The 21025-nt window shown below is 48.5% G+C and overlaps 1 long non-coding RNA gene across 1 annotated transcript in view; it reads left to right on the top strand.

Annotated features, from left to right (window-relative positions):
- The window catches only part of LOC137541566 (uncharacterized), a 60573-nt gene that overhangs the window by 23954 nt on the left and 15594 nt on the right, over positions 1-21025 (top strand). The window contains exon 2 of the long non-coding RNA XR_011025216.1: positions 20215-20375. This is a non-coding gene — a long non-coding RNA (uncharacterized lncRNA). The remainder of the gene's footprint in view (positions 1-20214; positions 20376-21025) is intronic.

Raw genomic sequence — 21025 nt, 5'->3', positions numbered from 1 at the left:
GGAACCAATACCCTCAAAAATGACCAGGCTAAATACAAGCCGTAATAACAAACAGATATTTATTGGTCTCCAAAAATAATGCAACGCGTTTCACGGGCACACATCCCGCTTCATCAGGCAATCTGAGGTAGGAGAACACTGGGGAAAAAAAGAAAACAGAAAAAACAATGCTAGGAGGTACTCAAATATCTTTTCATCACAATTTTTCATAACACCCTTATCATTCTAATAAACTTCCATCTGGTTTTATCAGTGATTGGTAGTGATGTCTTATAGAGAAAAGACTAGCCCTGTGACAAAATAGGTCCAACCACCCCGTGGTGGGAAACGTGTATATGCATGTATATAGTCAGCAGCTAGTGAGGCAATGTTGTCCATGCACGGCGGCATGTGAAAGTATTAGTGTAAAAACACAATAACACTTACCAGATATAGGTCAATTGTGAGCTAGAGCGCCTCTGTAGTATGGGTGCGCTCTCCTTGGATCCTTTTATTGAATGGCTGAGAACTGGAACTCCCGCCGAGCGGGTCTGGGGGCCGGAAAAGGATCTGACGCAAGGGCAGCACCATATGTCATGTGTACATTGCATCATTGTAAAGAATAGGGCCGCACAAAGTCGCTTGCCCGGACGCACTTACGCAACGTGCGCACACGTCACGGTGTAGGAGGTGATGTGGGCGGGTGCGTATGCAAGCGGCGACGCCTGTATACAGGCGTCATAATATGGAGAGTGATGTGGGCAGATCTGTATGTGCAGGAGGCGGCGCATGCGTCTAGGCAGAGAGAGGCGCCGCCGTCACCATCAGAAGTAAGGGCGACTTGCCCTACTTACTCGAAAGGGGGGGGTACAAACTAAAAACCCATATGGGAAGGAAGCAATCAACAACTGTTAGAGGCGAAAGGGGGTCCCTTTGTGATTGGGACTGAATCATCAATTAAATAGCTATAGGTAGCCTATATCGCTGTAGTAACAGTGTCGTGATGTAGCTAAGTGGCTGTCTAGATGTTCTGCTGCCTCCCGCTGGTTTAAAATTGTATTACACCTGTATCAGAACCATATCAAATATAAAGTACTGTGTTTAGTTTTGGGAGAAAACATTTTCTTCATGTAAATAATTCTTGTGGATGTTATTGATTCTATGTTTTGCCGTCATGGTTTCCCTATATGTTGTTAAAAATATGGCAGGTACCCTCCAGAGTAGCATAAAATGTACAATGTATAAATTACTATAATACAGATAAAACTGAGCCATCAAAAGACTTCAAAAAACAACATAAGGTAAACAGGAAGACATTAAAAATTAGTTAAAAATAAAAAGAGGTAAAAAGAGGTAAAAGAGAGGACTAAAATGAAAACGTTTAGGCCTAATAATTTATGCTACTCTGGAGGGTACCTCCCTAAACACAGTACTTTATATTTGATATGGTTCTGATACAGGTGTAATACAATTTTAAACCAGCGGGAGGCAGCAGAACATCTAGACAGCCACTTAGCTACATCACGACACTGTTACTACAGCGATATAGGCTACCTATAGCTATTTAATTGATGATTCAGTCCCAATCACAAAGGGACCCCCTTTCGCCTCTAACAGTTGTTGATTGCTTCCTTCCCATATGGGTTTTTAGTTTGTACCCCCCCCCTTTCGAGTAAGTAGGGCAAGTCGCCCTTACTTCTGATGGTGACGGCGGCGCCTCTCTCTGCCTAGACGCATGCGCCGCCTCCTGCACATACAGATCTGCCCACATCACTCTCCATATTATGACGCCTGTATACAGGCGTCGCCGCTTGCATACGCACCCGCCCACATCACCTCCTACACCGTGACGTGTGCGCACGTTGCGTAAGTGCGTCCGGGCAAGCGACTTTGTGCGGCCCTATTCTTTACAATGATGCAATGTACACATGACATATGGTGCTGCCCTTGCGTCAGATCCTTTTCCGGCCCCCAGACCCGCTCGGCGGGAGTTCCAGTTCTCAGCCATTCAATAAAAGGATCCAAGGAGAGCGCACCCATACTACAGAGGCGCTCTAGCTCACAATTGACCTATATCTGGTAAGTGTTATTGTGTTTTTACACTAATACTTTCACATGCCGCCGTGCATGGACAACATTGCCTCACTAGCTGCTGACTATATACATGCATATACACGTTTCCCACCACGGGGTGGTTGGACCTATTTTGTCACAGGGCTAGTCTTTTCTCTATAAGACATCACTACCAATCACTGATAAAACCAGATGGAAGTTTATTAGAATGATAAGGGTGTTATGAAAAATTGTGATGAAAAGATATTTGAGTACCTCCTAGCATTGTTTTTTCTGTTTTCTTTTTTTCCCCAGTGTTCTCCTACCTCAGATTGCCTGATGAAGCGGGATGTGTGCCCGTGAAACGCGTTGCATTATTTTTGGAGACCAATAAATATCTGTTTGTTATTACGGCTTGTATTTAGCCTGGTCATTTTTGAGGGTATTGGTTCCACCCACCCCCTCATTTTAAACGGTTTTTAAATTTATCTTATCCTGTTTTGGCGCCTCTATTTTTACTTTGCATCTCAAAGCTGTACCTCATCCGGAAACGCTAACCCAGCACCAGCAGCAGTAGGATCGTGGAAGCAGTGCAGCACAGCTGTTGGCATGCGTCAGCAAGCGTTGCTGAAGCTGATCTGCCTTGGGGATAAGCAGCACACAGGGGAGGAAATTTGGAGGGGAATAAAGGAACAGATGGATTTGTGGCTGGCACCGCTGGACCTGAAACCGGCCATGGTTGTGTGTGATAATGGGAGTAATCTCATTCGCGCTTTAAGGTTGGCTAAGCTGACACATGATGAAGAAGAGGAGGAGGAACAGCTGGAGTTGGAGCAGGAATTTCCTGCCACCACTGACGAGGGCCAGAGCGGTGCACGTTGGACTTCCACAATTCAGCGCGAATGGTCAGCAGAAGCAGACCAGGAAGAAGGTGACGACTATGATGCATCACAACAACTATCACAACGCTCACAAGAGGATGATGAGGATTCTGGTAGGACTCTGGCACACATGGCTCAATTCATGCTAAACTGCATTGAACGCGACCCACGCATTGTGCGCATTCGGGACAACACCAATTACTGGGTTTATATACCCTTCTGGATCCACGGTACAAACACAATGTTCCAAAACTGCTTGAAGAGTCAGACAGGTCAAAATGGAAGAATACCAGCAGGCCCTTGTGGAGACTTTAGAGAGGAGATTGACATCCTCCCCCTCCTCTAGCCAGTTGTACGCCGACAGACTGACTTCCGCAAACCCAGGACGACCAGGAGGGCAGCAAACAACACAAGCCGCAGCTAGTGCCCAAAAGGGAATGGTATCGGCAGTGTCCTTGGAGTGGGAAAATTTTCTGACACCCATGCAGCAGCAGCCCACAGAACAGCAAGCGTGCAGATCCACCTCCAACACCGATCGCCTGGAGAAGATGGTCAAGGACTACATGTCAGATGGCGTAGCTGTGTCTAACAATCCATCTGCACCCTTCAACTATTGGGTATCGAAGCTAGACACCTGGCACGAACTGGCAATGTACGCAATAGAGGTGCTGGCTTGCCCGGCAGCCAGCGTTATGTCGGAACGCTGTTTCAGTGCTGCCGGAGGCATCGTCACAGATCGGCGTATCCGCCTCTCCACAGAAAATGCAGACCGTCTGACTCAAATTAAAATGAATCAATCCTGGATTGGAAACGACTACGCAACACTCCAGGACCCCAACCAAGTAACATGACCAATGAACATCTGGGATGGTTTAGCGTTTCCGGTCCCTGTTTATTGAACCTCTCATCTGTATTACATTTATGACTGCATGGCGGCAAAAAGCATTGCTGCTATATCCGCACGCTTTTTGTCCTCATGCAAGGCCTGGGTTGTTGTGTCTCAAAAAGCATGGCCTTCTCCTCCTGCGCCTGCTCCTGTTCCATCACGTGTGCTGCTGCTGCTGGGTTAGCGTTTCCAGTCCCTGTTTATGGAACCTCTCATCTGTATTACATTTATGACTGCATGGCGGCAAAAAGCATTGCTATATCCGCACGCTTTTTGTCCTCATGCAAGGCCTGGGTTGCGTCTCAAAAAGCGTGGCCTTCTCCTCCTGTGCCTCCTCCTGTTCCATCACGTGTGCTCTGTGCTGCTGCTGCTGGGTTAGCGTTACCGGTCCCTGTTTATGGAACCTCTTCTCTTTATTACATTTATGACTGCATGGCGGCAAAAAGCATTGCTATATCCGCACGCTTCTTGTCCTCATGCAAGGCCTGGGTTGTTGTGTCTCAAAGCGTAGCCTTCTCCTCCTGCGCCTCCTCCTGTTCCATCACGTGTGCTCTGTGCTGCTGCTGCTGCTGGGTTAGCGTTACCGGTCCCTGTTTATGGAACCTCTTCTCTTTATTACATTTATGACTGCATGGCGGCAAAAAGCATTGCTGCTATATCCGCACGCTTCTTGTCCTCATGCAAGGCCTGGGTTGTTGTCTCAAAAAGCGTGGCCTTCTCCTCCTGCGCCGCCTCCTGTTCCATCACGTGTGCTGCTGCTGCTGCTGGGTTAGCGTTACCGGTCCCTGTTTATGGAACCTCTTCTCTTTATTACATTTATGACTGCCTGGCGGTAAAAACCATGTTACCTGTGCAAAGAAACATGACATTTTCAGCATTTAAAAGACAATTTTTCCTTTGAAACTTTACAATCAATTTTCTCAAAAACTATAAGCTCTTTTTGCTAAATTTTTTTTCCTCTTGTACCCACTCCCAAGGTGCACATACCCTGTAAATTTGGGGTATGTAGCATGTAAGGAGGCTTTACAAAGCACAAAAGTTCGGGTCCCCATTGACTTCCATTATGTTCGGAGTTCGGGTCGAACACCCGAACATCGCGGCCATGTTCGGCCTGTTCGGCCCGAACCCGAACATCTAGATGTTCGCCCAACACTAGTGTTGGGCGAACACCTAGATGTTCGGGTTCGCGAACGTTCGCCGAACATCGCCGTGATGTTCGGGTGTTCGCGCCGAACTCCGAACATAATGGAAGTCAATGGGGACCCGAACTTTCGTGCTTTGTAAAGCTTCCTTACATGCTACATACCCCAAATTTGCAGGGTATGTGCACCTTGGGAGTGGGTACAAGAGGAAAAAAAATATTTGAAAAAGCTTATAGTTTTTGAGAAAATTGATTGTAAAGTTTCAAAGGAAAAACTGTCTTTTAAATGTGGAAAATGCCATGTTTCTTTGCACAGGTAACATGCTTTTTGTCGCCATGCAGTCATAAATGTAATACAGAGAAGAGGTTCCAGGAAAAGGGACCGGAAACGCTAACCCAGCAGCAGCAGCAGCACACGTGAGGGAACAGGAGGAGCCGCAGGAGGAAAAGGCCACGCTTTTTGAGACACAACATCCCAGGCCTTGCATGAGAACAAATAGCGTGCGGATATAGCAATGCTTTTTGCCGCCATGCAGTCATAAATGTAATAAAGATGAGAGGTTCAATAAACAGGGACCGGAAACGCTAACCCATCACAGATGGTCATTGTTCATGTTACTTGGTTGGGGTCCAGGAGTGTTGCGTAGTCGTTTCCAATCCAGGATAGAGCTCCCCAGAACAACCTCTGCGCAGCTCACTCCAACGTCGTCTTCCAGATCTTGTCGGCCGACCTCCTGCAATTGCAACCCCTCCTGCCCAACTTGCTCTGGGATTTGGGTTTCCGAGTCCTCTTCGGACTCGCCTTGTATTTCAGTGCGCGGTGCATTTCCCACAGTTAATGGTTGTGAATCCGGGCACAACATTTCTGGCTGTTCCTCCATTGACCTTTGAAAGGTGGAAGTTTGTTGGGCTGGGAATAGCTCCTGCGAATACCCCATTGTGTCCTGAGGTAATTCATCGGACTGGTTATCTGGCAGTTGTGTGCGTGGTGTCGCTGCCGGTTGTGTCAGCTTTGTGCCCACTGGCTCCTTGTAACTGGCTGAGGACTCGGACCTCGTGCGTGATGTGCTGGTGCTGCTTAACCCACTGCTGGACGCTTGAGAGGTCATCCAAGTAATTATCTGGTCCTGTTCTTTTGGATTTGTGAGGGTTGTTGTCCTGGACAACATGGGCGGTATTGAGTGGGTTTTCTTGGGTGCTCCCCTGTGGCCTGTACGTGAACCGTCAGGGGAAACACCTCTTCCCTTGCCCCTCCCTCTTTCACCGGATTTCTTCCTCATTTCACTTATCCTTAAAGTACACGCTGACTGGCAGCAGTACAGTGGCAGTACAGAAATGCTATACAGTGGCGGGTGAGCGGTGTACCACTATTCCCAGCAGCGACACAGAGCACAATGCTATACAGTGGCGGGTGAGCGGTGTACCACTATTCCCAGCAGCGACACAGAGAACAATGCTATACAGTGGCGGGTGAGCGGTGTACTACTATTCCCAGCAGACACAGAGTGGCAGTAAACAGAATGCTATATAGTGTGGCTGAGCGAGGTACACAGAGTGGCAGTAAATAGAATGCTATATAGTGTGGCTGAGCGAGCGGTGTACTACTATTCCCAGCAGACACAGAACAGTAAACAGAATGCTATATAGTGTGGCTGAGCGGTGTACCACTATTCCCAGCAGCGACACAGAGCACAGTGGCGGGTGAGCGGTGTACCACTATTCCCAGCAGCGACACAGAGCACAATGCTATACAGTGGCGGGTGAGCGGTGTACCACTATTCCCAGCAGCGACACAGAGCACAATGCTATACAGTGGCGGGTGAGCGGTGTACTACTATTCCCAGCAGACACAGAGTGGCAGTAAACAGAATGCTATATAGTGTGGCTGAGCGAGGTACACAGAGTGGCAGTAAACAGAATGCTATATAGTGTGGCTGAGCGAGCGGTGTACTACTATTCCCAGCAGACACAGAACAGTAAACAGAATGCTATATAGTGTGGCTGAGCGGTGTACCACTATTCCCAGCAGCGACACAGAGCACAATGCTATACAGTGGCGGGTGAGCGGTGTACCACTATTCCCAGCAGCGACACAGAGCACAATGCTATACAGTGGCGGGTGAGCGGTGTACCACTATTCCCAGCAGCGACACAGAGCACAATGCTATACAGTGGCGGGTGAGCGGTGTACCACTATTCCCAGCAGCGACACAGAGCACAATTCTATACAGTGGCGGGTGAGCGGTGTACCACTATTCCCAGCAGCGACACAGAGCACAATGCTATACAGTGGCGGGTGAGCGGTGTACTACTATTCCCAGCAGACACAGAGTGGCAGTAAACAGAATGCTATATAGTGTGGCTGAGCGAGCGGTGTACTACTATTCCCAGCAGACACAGAACAGTAAACAGAATGCTATATAGTGTGGCTGAGCGAGGTACACAGAGTGGCAGTAAACAGAATGCTGAGCGAGCGGTGTACTACTATTCTCAGCAGCGACACACAATGACTGGGGGGGACCCTGGCTAGCGTGGCTGGAGAGCGAACTACCCTGCCTGCCTACCCAAAGCTAAACCCACAGACAAATGGCGGAAATATGACGTGGTTCGGGTATTTATTTACCCGAACCACGTGACAGTTCGGCCAATCAGAGCGCGTTCGGGTCCGAACCACGTGACCCGTTCGGCCAATCACAGCGCTAGCCGAACGTTCGGGGAACGTTCGGCCATGCGCTCTTAGTTCGGCCATGTGGCCGAACGGTTTGGCCGAACACCATCAGGTGTTCGGCCGAACTCGAACATCACCCGAACAGGGTGATGTTCTGCAGAACCCAAACAGTGGCGAACACTGTTCGCCCAACACTACTGGCACCCCCAGAGCAGGAGATAGGCCCCCACATTTTAATGAATTTCTAAGCCCTCTTTGGGAGGCCATATCTCAGAGGCCATTTCCTCGAGTGACCCCAAATTTCAGGTGTGGTTATCAAAGTTTAGGGGCTACACGTGGGGACAGGTGCGGTCACGCTAGCTCCCCCCCCCCCAGGATTGGAGTTACCAGACCCCCAAAATTAAAAGAAAATTTAGGGTACCGATCACATCATATCGTGATCTGGATGTAAGGATGATGTCAGCATTACAGCGCCACTCGGTGGTGGGAGACGAGCCAAACCTGTGTGCAGTTTAAGTTAATATTGTGCTCGCTTTGCTGGGGGAGGCAGCCCATATATATAGCCTGTTGCAGCAGCCCTGCCCCAAGTTTTAGTACACAAAATAACTCAGATGGGGCTGCTAAAGGGTTAATAAGGAACACTGTGGTAGGGATGGTCAATGAGATCCAAATTTCGAGGTGATGCAGCATTATGTAAATTTATGCAGCTTGAACATGAACCAATCAAATCCTGCTGAGGTAAAATCCAGTTGGTCCACTTTCTAGCTGCATACATTTGCATACAAAATTTGCATAGTCCTTCAGTAACTGGAAATGATTTGCATCTCCTTGACCATCCTTACACTGTACTAATTCTAGGCATCACCACAGTGGCCTGCTTTTCACATGGCAATATATCCTCGCATGAGGGGGGTAAGGTTAGAGGATTTGCCTGGTGTTGGTGGGGTGATGACCCGCACCAGTGCTGTAGTAGGGAGGTATTTGTGGATGAGTCTGTACTGATCAGATCTGAAGTGGTTGGAGGTTTTTTATTTTTGGCTACTTGGACTGTGTGGCCGGGTGGTGGAGTCCCCCAAAAATGAACGCCCTCAGAGATAAGAATGTAGACTTTGAGAAGGAGTCACAGTCTGATCTGTAAGGTGAGGCTAAGGCCGGGTATAGTGCACTCTAATGGGCAGGGAGACTCAAAGGGTTCAATTCGATGGAATTGTTTTCAACCTGGTAAACACAGCAGCTTCTGCTGTAATAAGATGCCATAAACCATTATTGGAGCTGTCAGGACAGCTGTGCATATTCTCTGCAAATAGCTCTAGCTTTATGTAACCTTTTTTTACAAATGGTTTAATTTGTGTACATCTATAATTGCAGCCGGCAGCAGCAGAAGTCCTTTTTATATGGCTAACTGTTAATACTCACCTACTGAGTGAGAAACCCTTCACCTTGTGAAAGTGGCATCATGCCTCGAAGTGTTTACATGTGCGGTCATATGGCTTAGCCACTGATAGAAGGAAAAAAGTTTTTTTGTTTTCTTTATACAGCACTGCGATCTAACAGTCTGTAAGTCACGATCGCGGGCTAGCAAGCTAGACAGGATCCCCCTCTCTTTATAAAGCGGTGTGACTGCCGTGAAACTGGTAGTCTGCCGGGGGCCTCCTTCATCATCTGAGACACCCTTTTGGTACTCACCATCCCTGGGTCACGTAAGCCTCGTTCTTTCTGCACTCCATGCTGCCTATATGGTCTCAGCATCTTGTCACTTAGGTTCTCAGCATCTATGGGCTATAATTATTGACCATTTCTATGTTATGCACTATATGCACTTTTTTTCACAGGTTGCACAGGTTTATATGGTTATTGATAACCTCGTATTAATTTTTGTACAAGTGTTTGCACTCTTTAATTAACATGATCTTATGAGATTCAATCCCCGCGGTAGTTCATATATTGAACTACCCAGGTGATAATTACATTATTGATACGCTATCAGCAATCCTATATTATATATTCTATAGCCATTGAATTGTGGTGTCTTTGTTTTTAATTGTGTTTTTTAAAACTTTATAGCGCTTTTGTGAAGTGGTTAATAAATTGTGATATTTTTGTGATATTATGGCGTGGTGCTATTTATGGTCATATTCCTAGTTCTTGCACTGATAGAAGGAAAAACGTTTTTGTTTTCTTTATGCAGCACTGCGATCTAACAGCCTGCTAGTCACAATTGCGGGCTAGCAAGCTATTTACGAAGCACAGCTCCATAACTGAAGCGGGGATATACGCGCAATCCCTGCTAATCTCCTCCCTAGGACTTGACACCAATCAGCGTTAGGCGTAGAGTTGAGCTGAAATTTTCGTAATTTCACATTACTAAAATTACGCATGCGAAATTTGCGATTACGATGCGAAATTACAGTAGCGTAATTGCCATTAAAATCGTAATTGAAAATACTGTAAGCGTAATTTTCAACGCGTAATTTCGCATTTCGTTCATGCCGTAATTTCGCATTAAACGCGACCGTAATTTCGCGTTAAACCGTAACGCTCCGTATAATATAAAAAAGCCGCCGACTTTAAGGGTTAATAGCAAAGCCCCCTTAAATGCTAAGAGCCTCAAATTTGGAGAATATATTAAGGAGATCAGGAGGAATAAGAGGAAAAAATTTTTTTTCAAAAAGACTTTATAGTTTTTGAGAAAATCGATGTTAAAGTTTCAAAGGAAAAATGTAAACATTTAAAAACCCGCCGATTTTAACGGTTAATAGCAAAGCCTGCTTAAAGTTTAGGAACACCAAATTCCCAGGGTATATTAAGGGGATCAGTGGGAATAAGAGGGAAAAAATTTTTTTCAAAAAGACCTTATAGTTTTTGAGAAAATCGTTTTTTAAGTTTCAAGGGCGAAAATGTCTTTTAAATGCGGAAAATGTCAGTTTTTTTTTGCACAGGTAACAATAGTGTATTATTTTCATAGATTCCCCCAAGTGGGAAGAGTTTTACTTACTTCGTTCTGAGTGTGGGAAATATAAAAAAAAAACGACGTGGGGTCCCCCCTCCCAGACCTCTTTAACCCCTTGTCCCCCATGCAGGCTGGGATAGCCAGAATGCGGAGCACCGGCCGCGTGGGGCTCCGCACCCTGACTATACCAGCCCGCATGGTCCATGGATTGGGGGGACTCGGAAGGGGAGGGGCAGCCAAGCTTTCCCCTCCCCTCCGAGCCCTTGTCCAATTCAAGGACAAGGGGCTCTTCTCCACCTCCGATGGGCGGTGGAGGTGGAGGCCGCGATTTCCTGGGGGGGGGGGGGGGGTTCATGGTGGAATCTGGGAGTCCCCTTTAAAAAGGGGTCCCCCAGATGCCCACCCCCCCTCCCAGGAGAAATGAGTATAGAGGTACTTGTACCCCTTACCCATTTCCTTTAAGAGTTAAAAGTAAATAAACACACACACACTTAGAAAAAGTATTTTAAATGAACAAAAAACATAACCACGAAAAAAGTCCTTTAATATTCTTAATTAACCATTAATACTTACCTGTCCCTTTAAATAAATGATCCCTCGAAATAGCCTCGGAAATGTTCTATCAGTTACAATGTAACAAAGTTATTACAATGTAACAACTTTGTTACATTGTAACTATGCCGCACCCGACGTCACTCGCCGCCGCCGCATACGCGTCTGCGCTGCACAGACCCGACAGAGCTCTGAGCTATATAGCTCAGAGCTCTCTAAGCATCTTTGTATTTGGGCTCCAAGGAGCCCCATTGGTCCTTAGCAGACCAATGGGGTTCCTTTAAATCAGAAGGAACCCCATTGGTCTGCTAAGGACCAATGGGGCTCCTTGGAGCCAAAATACAAAGATGCTTTAGAGAGCTCTGAGCTATATAGCTCAGAGCTCTGTCGGGTCCGTGCAGGACGCTAAGTTCCCGCCGGCTGCGCTGCCCTCCCCGCCTCTCCCACATGTCACCCACATGTGGGTGACAGATGTGGGCGAGGTGGACAGCGGGAGCTGCGGGGACTTAGCGTCCTGCACGGACGCGTAAGTGTATGCTGCGGCGGCTGAGCGGCGAGTGACGTCGGGTGCAGCGTAGTTACAATGTAACAAAGTTGTTACATTGTAATAACTTTGTTACATTGTAACTGATAGAACATTTCCGAGGCTATTTCGAGGGATCATTTATTTAAAGGGACAGGTAAGTATTAATGGTTAATTAAGAATATTAAAGTACTTTTTTCGTGGTTATGTTTTTTTGTTCATTTAAAATACTTTTTCTAAGTGTTTGTGTGTAGTGATGCTCGGATGTGCCTCATCCACGAATTCGGAAATCCGCGTGGTTGAAAAAAAAAATCCGCATTCGGCCCCGCCGCATGCGGATTTGCGGTCGCGTCCACGCAACCACGCGGATTTTTTCCCGTGAATGGCGTAATCACGCGTGGATTCACACCCGGAGGCGGATTTTCTTTTAACGTTAATAACAAAGCCCCCATACATGCTACAGTCCCCTAAATAGCATGGATTATCGAGGTGATAAGGGGCAACATAACTTCAACATAAAAAATTCCCCCAATTTTTTTTTTTCTAGAGAAAATGGATTTTAAAGTGAAATCAACACTTTAAATGGGGCTATTAATTGGTAATAAGTGGTTTTAAAAAGGGATATACGCGTTAAGCAGTCAAAGAGGTGAAGGCGAGTTCCAATGGCACTTGGCGGCGAAGGTACCGCTGGAGGCGGATGAGTGGCTGACGGCAAAAAGGCTCCAGAGAGGTTTTTGTAATTTTTTTTTTTTTTGCAGCAATTAGCAATGACATCGCAGCAGAGTTGTCAGTGGACACGGGCAGTGTGAACGCAGAGTGCAGTGGTGGTAGCGACTGAGTCAGGAGAAGGACTATGCGGGCGGTCAGTTCAGCAGCACAGAAGGACCACGGCAACATACTGGTAGTAGTAGTAGTAGCAGCACAGCGTCATAGTGCTGGCCCAAAAATTAAATGCACCCGGCGACCTGGGCAGTGTGAACGCAGAGTGTAGTAGCGACTGAGTCAGGAGGACAAAGCGGGCGGTCAGTTCAGCAGCAGCAGCACAGTAGTAGTAGCACAGCGTCATAGTGCTGGCCAAAAAATTAAATGCACCCGGTGACCCGGGCAGTGTGAACGCAGAATGTAGTAGCGACTGAGTCAGGAGGACAAAGTGGGCGGTCAGTTCAGCAGCAGCAGCACAGTAGTAGTAGCACAGCGTCATAGTGCTGGCCAAAAAATGAAATGCACCCGGTGACCCGGGCAGTGTGAACGCAGAGTGTAGTAGCGACTGAGTCAGGAGGACAAAGCGGGCGGTCAGTTCAGCAGCTCAGAAGGAGGACCATGGCAACTTACTGGTAGTAGTACCATAACACCAAAAAATTAACCAAGGTAGGCACTAGGCAGGTAGTAAATGTCTTTATAAAGGCAGGCATAGTTAACAACAGCACATGCAGCAGCCACTTCATGTCCCCCTGTGTCCGACAATAGGGGCCAGGAACTCACCTTCCACCCAAGCCTGGTTGATTTTCAGGAAGGTGAGTTTGTCCACAGAGGCGTGGGAGAGCCGAGAGCGCTTCTCTGTGACCACGCCACCGGCCGCACTAAAGCATCTCTCTGAGAGGACACTGGAAGGAGGGCAGGATAGGAGTTCCAGGGCGTACTGGGAAAGCTCGCTCCAGATGTCCAGTCTCTTGACCCAGTACTCCAAGGGGTCCACGGGGCTGTCGGTGTCATTGAGCCCGCTGGATGACCCCATATAGTCAGACACCATGGTGGTCAGTCGTTGCTTGTGCTGGTTGGTGGTGGATGCTGTGGCGGGCACCTCTGTTCTGGGCTGCTGCACTGCATACAGGCTCTTGCTTAGGCTCTTCAGGTCTCCGGGGCGCCAGTTGCTGCTGCTGCTGCTGTTGGTTGTTGTTGTGCTGCTAGTGGCAATGGCAGACACCTCTTGCTGGCTTGGCAGAGCAGTTACAGTGGGGGTGGAAGGCTGGGGGAATGCTTCCAGTAGTCTGCGCACAAGGGCCTCCTTCAACTCCCTTGTGCATTGCTCGGTGGTGGATGGCGTCATTAAGTCTCCCAGCTTCCCCTTCAGACGGGGATCAAGCATCAAGGTAATCCAGATGTCCTCCCTTGAACGCATCTGGATCACCCGGGGGTCCCTGCGAAGGCAGCGCAACATGTGCACAGCCATGGGAAACAAGTGGGCCCTGCCAGCAAGATCTTCCTCGTCCTCGCCATTGTCCCATAACGCATGCCTGTCCTCTTCCTGTGCCATGTCGTTGTCCTCCTCAAACCGCCATCCACGTACAACGCCTGCTGCACTCTGCTCCTCCTCCTCCTCCTCATTCAGGTTAGGGACCTCCAACTCTTCCACTACCTGCTGTGAGCCCTCCTCTGAGCTGGACTGTGCTGCCATCTGCTCCTGTTCTTCCAACTGCCTCAGGGCTTCATCCCCACGCTCAATTAAATTGTCCATTGCCTGCTCCAGTAGACAAACCAAGGGCACCCACTGGCACACAGAGGCCCGCTCCTCACTGACCATCTTGGTTGCCTCCAGGAAGGGACTCAGCACCAGGCATACTTGCTGCATCAGTGTCCACTGAGTGGCAGTAATCATGGGGACTTGCTGGTTGCTGGGGACACTTGGGTCTAGCATGTAGGCCCTAAGAGCCAGCCTGTGCTGACACAGCCGCTCCAACATGGCCAGAGTTGAATTCCAGCGAACTGGCATGTCGATGATCAGCCGGTGTTGTGGCCTTCCATACTGCTGCTGTAAGGTGGACAAGAGTGCAGAGGCAGTGGCTGACAGGCGGAAAAAGCGTACCACCGCCCGGGCATCCTGCAGCAGCTCGCTCATCCCCTGGTAGGTGCGCAAGAAGCGCTGCACCACAAGATTGAGCACGTGGGCCAAGCAGGGGATGTGCTGGAGGTTTCCCTGCTGCACTGCTGCCACCAGGTTGGCCCCGTTATCGGCTGCCACATACCCCACTTCCAGGCCTCTGGGGGTCAGCCACCTCCGCTCCTGCTTCCTGAGGGCGGCCAGGACGTTGGTGGCCGTAAGCCTCTCCTTCCCCAGGGTCACCAATTTTAAAAGGGCTTGGCAGTGCCGAGGCTTGGCGCTGCTGCTGCCGAGGCGGGCTTGCTTTCCGGGTGCTGAGGGAGTGTCGTGACAGGACCCTTCTGCATCCCCCCTGATCCCGCGTGGTGGCACCACTAGCTGGGCTGATGCGCTCTTGTCCTCCCTCCCTTCCATCAGTGTCACCCAGTGGGCCGTAAAGGACAGGTAGCGACCTGTCCCAAATCTGCTACTCCACGAGTCCATGGTCACGTGGACCCGCTTGCCCACAGAGTAGTCCAGGGAACGGGCCACGTTTTCCACCGCAAACTTGTGGAGTGCTGGGATCGCGCTCCTGCTGAAATAGTGGCGACTGGGGACTTGCCACTCGGGGATGCCAAATTGGAGCAGCGTCCGCATGGCGCTCCCCTCCTGCACCAGGGAGTAGGGAAGCAGCTGTGATGCCATGGCCCGGGCCAGCAAGCCATTTAGTTTGCGGATCCGCCTGTGGCTTGGAGGCAGAGGCTTGGTCAGACCCTGAAAGGTGTCGCTCAGCAGGGTCTGACGACGCTGGGATGCAGGGGAGACAGAGGAGAGAGACGAACACTGGCTGCCAGCCTCAATGTCTGTGTCCTGAGCAGCCGAGGTGGAAGAGCGCTTGCGTGCTACTACTGCTGCTGCTGTGGGGGATTCACGACCCTGAGGGAGGGAGGATGCTGCTGCGCTGGTGGGCCTTCTGCTCTCAGGAACCCCTGCCAGCAGTGCCTGCTTCCTCTTAAAGTCCGCATACTCGCGGCAGTGGCGGCTTCTCAGGTGGCCCTGGAGGGATGAGGTACCCATCTTGCTCAGACTTTTCCCACGGCTCAATCTTTTGCTGCATAACCTGCACAACGCATACCTTTTGTCATCAGTACATTCCTCAAAGCAATCCCACACTGGTGACTTTAATTTACTGCGGCCCCCACTAGCAGAGGGTGTAGCGGAACAATGTGTGGTAGTAGTTGCCGGGGGTTGCATGGTGGTGGTGCTGGCTGAAGCAGTGTCCTGTCTACTTCCTCCACGCCCACTGCTGCCGATGCCCCTGCCTGACATATGGCGATATCCTTGCCTAGGCCGAGGTGACTCGTCATCCTGCTCTGCCTCTGACCATTCTTCCACGGACTCAGCAGGCTGCACATAGTTAGGGTCCACAACGTCGTCATCATCAGCAGCATCATCATAATCCAGCTCTTCCTCTGACTCCCCCGCCTCCTCTTCTGTCCCTACATCCCCAGACACAGACCCCTCTTCTTCATCACCAGAACTCAACAACGCTTGTGATTGTGGCCCGATCTCAATCTCTGCCACATCAGTCCCCAGTAAGTCCTGAGCTTCTTGCATCAGCAGGTTCCCAGATGCCGGACTGAGGGACAGAATGCTGTCATCCTGGGAGGGCTGCTGACCAGTGGGTGCTGGGGTGGATGTCACAACAAGCGTGGGATGTTGGCTGCTGCTGCTACTGCTTGGAGTGGTGCTCACAGTAGAGGTCTGGGAGGAAGTCATGATGTCCATGAGTACGTCAGGTTCCATTTGCTCAACCACCACACGGGGACCAGAAACTTTAAAATATTTGGACAATGGCGTCCGCTGACTCGGCCCAGGCTTTGCTGCCCCCCTTTCTGCTGCATCACGACCACGTACAGCTGGGCGTCCTCTCCCTGGACGTGGAGCAGTCCCAGAAGTGGCTGAGGCAATTGAACTCCCTTTCCTCTCACCCCGCGAAACCCTGCCAGACATGTTGCTAGTAATGAATCACTGGATGCAGTGGGCACAGTACAAGGTCACTGAAGGATGCAGTGGACACAGTAAAGGTCACTGAAGGATGCAGTGGGCACAGCAGTGGCCACTGGATATACAACTAGGTCACTGAAGGATGCAGTGGCCACAGTACAAGGTCACTGAAGGATGCAGTGGGCACAGCAGTGGGCACTGGATATACAACTAGGTCACTGAAGGATGCAGTGGGCACAGTACAAGGTCACTGAAGGATGCAGTGGGCACAGTACAAGGTCACTGAAGGATGCACTGGGCACAGCAGTGGGCACTGGATATACAACTAGGTCACTGAAGGATGCAGTGGGCACAGTACAAGGTCACTGAAGGATGCAGTGGCCACAGTACAAGGTCACTGAAGGATGCAGTGGGCACAGCAGTGGGCACTGGATATACAACTAGGTCACTGAAGGATGCAGTGGCCACAGTACAAGGTCACTGAAGGATGCACTGGGCACAACAGTGGGCACTGGATATACAACTAGGTCACTGAAGGATGCAGTGGGCACAGTACAAGGTCACTGAAGGATGCAGTGGGCACAGCAGTGGGCACTGGATATACAACTAGGTCACTGAAGGATGCAGTGGGCACACAAGGATGTCACACTGTGTAATGAGATGCTCATATGCCAGCGAGCGAGCGAGCAGTGGGCACTGGGCACAGCACAAGGTCACTGACAGAATGAATGAACGAACAGCGCTGGCAGAGAGTGGCGGCGCCGGCGGTGTGACTGGCTGCCTGCAAATAGTAAAAGTGTATAACTGTCACTGGAATATACAAGTGAACACTGCAGCTGCACTAACCTGCCTGCCTGCACTCTACACACAGATAACCCCACTCCCACTACACTGACTACACTGCAGCACTCAACCTGCCTGCACAGCACTACACACAGTTAAATAATCACTAGACTCCCACACTCCCACTACACTACACTGACTACAACTAACTACAGCAATCACTCACTGACTAGCTAACTGTGTACAGTATAAGAGCAGTGTTAGCAAAAAAAAACGCTTTGTTTTTACCACAATAAATGCACTTGCTCAAACAACAATGGCCTGGAGATAATCCTCTCAGCACCACAGTCTAGTAGCAAGGACAGAGCTTTTCCATCATGGCCGCCGCTTTATATTCAGGAGGGGAGGGCATAGCTCCCCTCCTGTGATTGGTTGCTAGGGCCTGGCTGGGGCACTCTGATTGGCCTGCAATGTGTCACTTCCGCATAGTTTGACGCATTTCCGCAAACCACGACTTCAGCACCGGGTTTCACGAGCGTGAATGCGGATTTCTGTCCGCATTCACGCGAAGCCGAAGTAGATTTTCGTGGTTGAAAATCTATTCACGGATTTTCGTGTCCGAGGCGGAATGCGTCAAAATGGTCGTGAATCCACGAGTAAGCGTGATCACGACCTGGCGGTGAGCACCACTGTTTGTGTGTTTATTTACTTTTAACTCTTAAAGGAAATGGGTAAGGGGTACAAGTACCTCTATACTCCTTTCTCCTGGGAGGGGGGGTGGGCATCTGGGGGACCCCTTTTTAAAGGGGACTCCCAGATTCCACCATGAACCCCCCCCCCCTCAGGAAATCGCGGCCTCCACCTCCACCGCCCATCGGAGGTGGAGAAGAGCCCCTTGTCCTTGGATTGGACAAGGGCTCGGAGGGGAGGGGAAAGCTTGGCTGCCCCTCCCCTTCCGAGTCCCCCCAATCCATGGACCATGCGGGCTGGTATAGTCAGGGTGCGGAGCCCCACGCGGCCGGTGCTCCGCATTCTGGCTATCCCAGCCTGCATGGGGGACAAGGGGTTAAAGAGGTCTGGGAGGGGGGACCCCACGTCGTTTTTTTTTTTATATTTCCCACACTCAGAACGAAGTAAGTAAAACTCTTCCCACTTGGGGGAATCTATGAAAATAATACACTATTGTTACCTGTGCAAAAAAAACCTGACATTTTCCGCATTTAAAAGACATTTTCGCCCTTGAAACTTAAAAATCGATTTTCTCAAAAACTATAAGGTCTTTTTGAAAAAAAAATTTTCCCTCTTATTCCCACTGATCCCCTTAATATACCCTGGGAATTTGGTGTTCCTAAACTTTAAGCAGGCTTTGCTATTAACCGTTAAAGTTGGCGGGTTTTTAAATGTTTACATTTTTCCTTTGAAACTTTAACATCGATTTTCTCAAAAACTATAAGGTCTTTTTGAAAAAAAATGTTTTCCTCTTATTCCTTCTGATCTCCTTAATATATTCTCCAAATTTGAGGCTCTTAGCATTTAAGGGGGCTTTGCTATTAACCCTTAAAGTCGGTGGCTACCTAACATTGATCCATGTGTCAACTTTTCCGCTTCGGGAGCATGACCTTACGCATTAATTTCATAATACCCGTTGCAATGCGAAAATTACGCGAAAATTACGCTTACGCGAAATTTCGCGAAATCCTTCTTCATTACGATTATGTACTTACGGCCATAAACGTAATTACACTAATTACGAGAAATTTCGCGAAATCGTAATTACATCATTACGCTCATCTCTAGTTAGGCGGTCCTGGGGGAGCCACCCTGTGACCGCTGATCAGCGTTAGGCGGTAATAAGGTGGGTAAAATCCCATAGGATTTTTGCCCAATGTGAAATGGCATGTAATGCTTTGTTATGGCAACGCACTACTAATACTTCCTCCAGACCTCATTCACTGTTGTGATCGGGGATGGCCTTTACAGCAGCATAATGGACAAGCATTTATACTGTAACCTAAACCTCGCGCACATATGGGACAACTTCCCCATCTTTACACCTATATGAAAAGCATCTCATCTGACAAGATTTGCTGCATGTTTGTTTCTTTTAGACACTACTGCAGCCAAATAGACCAACAGAGCTGTAAGGTAACTGGTATTGTATGAAAGGAAATAAATATGGCAGCCTCCATATACCTATCACTTCAGTTGTCCTTTAAGCTTTCCTAAATCATCCTGGAATGCCAATTTTGCCAGGAGACCATTTAGGAAAACAAACATCTGACCTGACTGCAGGGAGGAAGTTGAGCTGTTCCCCGGATGCAGAATGTTGCTCCGCCCATAACTGCCCTGGCAGTGAGACAGGGAAGGTGGGCAGGAAGCTATGTGACTGAGGCACAGGTGGCGTAACGTCCTGCTTCCATGGTACAGATAAACTTCCTGCTGGTAGGTCGGAGGCTAATATTCAGGATGAGCTCCTGGCAAAACATGGCAGCGTTTCTGGATAAAAATAGTGATCTAGGTGAGTTTTATATAAGCTCTCTAAGGCACGGTTCATTTAGGAATTTTCCCATTAGGTACTTTTCACATGCTATGTGCACTCTGATCTATGAGGTCCTTTAGATTGTAAGCTTGCAAGGGCAGGGTTCTCTCCCCCTTTTGTATCTTGGTAACCATTATACATTTTATTCATCATGTTAATTTTAGCACTGTCATTACCAATTCTACAATTTGTTTTTGTATCATTCTTTGTATTTTGTCACCAGTTATGTATCTTGTATATTGGTGTACACCATTGTCTGTATTATGTACCCCATGTTTGTTTCTTACTTTGTACAGTGCCACGGAATATGTTGGCGCTTTATAAATCAATAATGATGATAATAATAATAATAATGAGGTCTTATAAAATGATGCTGCTGTATCAGGCTTGCCATCTGTAAGGTTGTGTGAGATCAGTCACTACCTCTAACTGGCCCTGTTGTTGTCTCCTCCGCAGGCCTTAGAATCCAAGCTTGCTGCATGCAGGAACTTTGCTAAGGACCAGGCATTGTGCAAGTCTTGCATCCCGGGAAGCATGAACAGCAGCAGCACAAGCCGTATACTAAACAGCGGAACAAAGTTCTCCCATCCCGGGCACACTGCATTCTTTGATAAGGGGTACGTAGGAGCGACATTCACAGATGCTTGTATTGTATTGAGCGCTCAGTATCACTTTATACTCCTGCCACCTGTTCATTTCTTCCCTGTGTTGCCTTCACTGCACTACTTCCTTCACTTATCATTACTATACTATCTGATTCTCAGATTTGTCACCCCTGGTTATTATTATTATTATTATTGATTTATAAAGTGCCAACATTCCGTGGCGCTGCACAAAGTAAGAAACACACATGGGGTACATAATACAGACAATGGTGTACACCAATATACAAGATACATCATTGGTGACAAAATACAAAAATGATACAAAATACAGAATTGGTGATGACGGTGATAAAAGTAACATGATAGATAAAATGTATAATGATTTCCAAGACACAAAACGGGGAGAGAGCTCTGCCCTTGCAAGCTTACAATCTAAAGGGCTTACAATCTAAAGTTAGGATTGCCATCAAAGGAGTGAAGCCTGTATTATTCCATCAACCGATGCAACGTAATATGCCTGAATTTAGCTCTTTGCCGCGTTGTCCACAGATGAGCTTCTAAAGCATTTTGGATGATTTATCGATAGATTGCGAGATAGTAAGCAGTGGGTAATCTCTTTCCGTTAAGCTAGCAGACATTAGATTTTCATCCACCAGTTGTCA

This window comes from Hyperolius riggenbachi, chromosome 12 (assembly GCF_040937935.1).
Source record: "Hyperolius riggenbachi isolate aHypRig1 chromosome 12, aHypRig1.pri, whole genome shotgun sequence".
NCBI lineage: Eukaryota > Metazoa > Chordata > Amphibia > Anura > Hyperoliidae > Hyperolius > Hyperolius riggenbachi.
The sequence above is the reverse complement of the archived record's forward strand: the minus strand, read 5'-3'. Positions and strand labels throughout refer to the sequence as shown.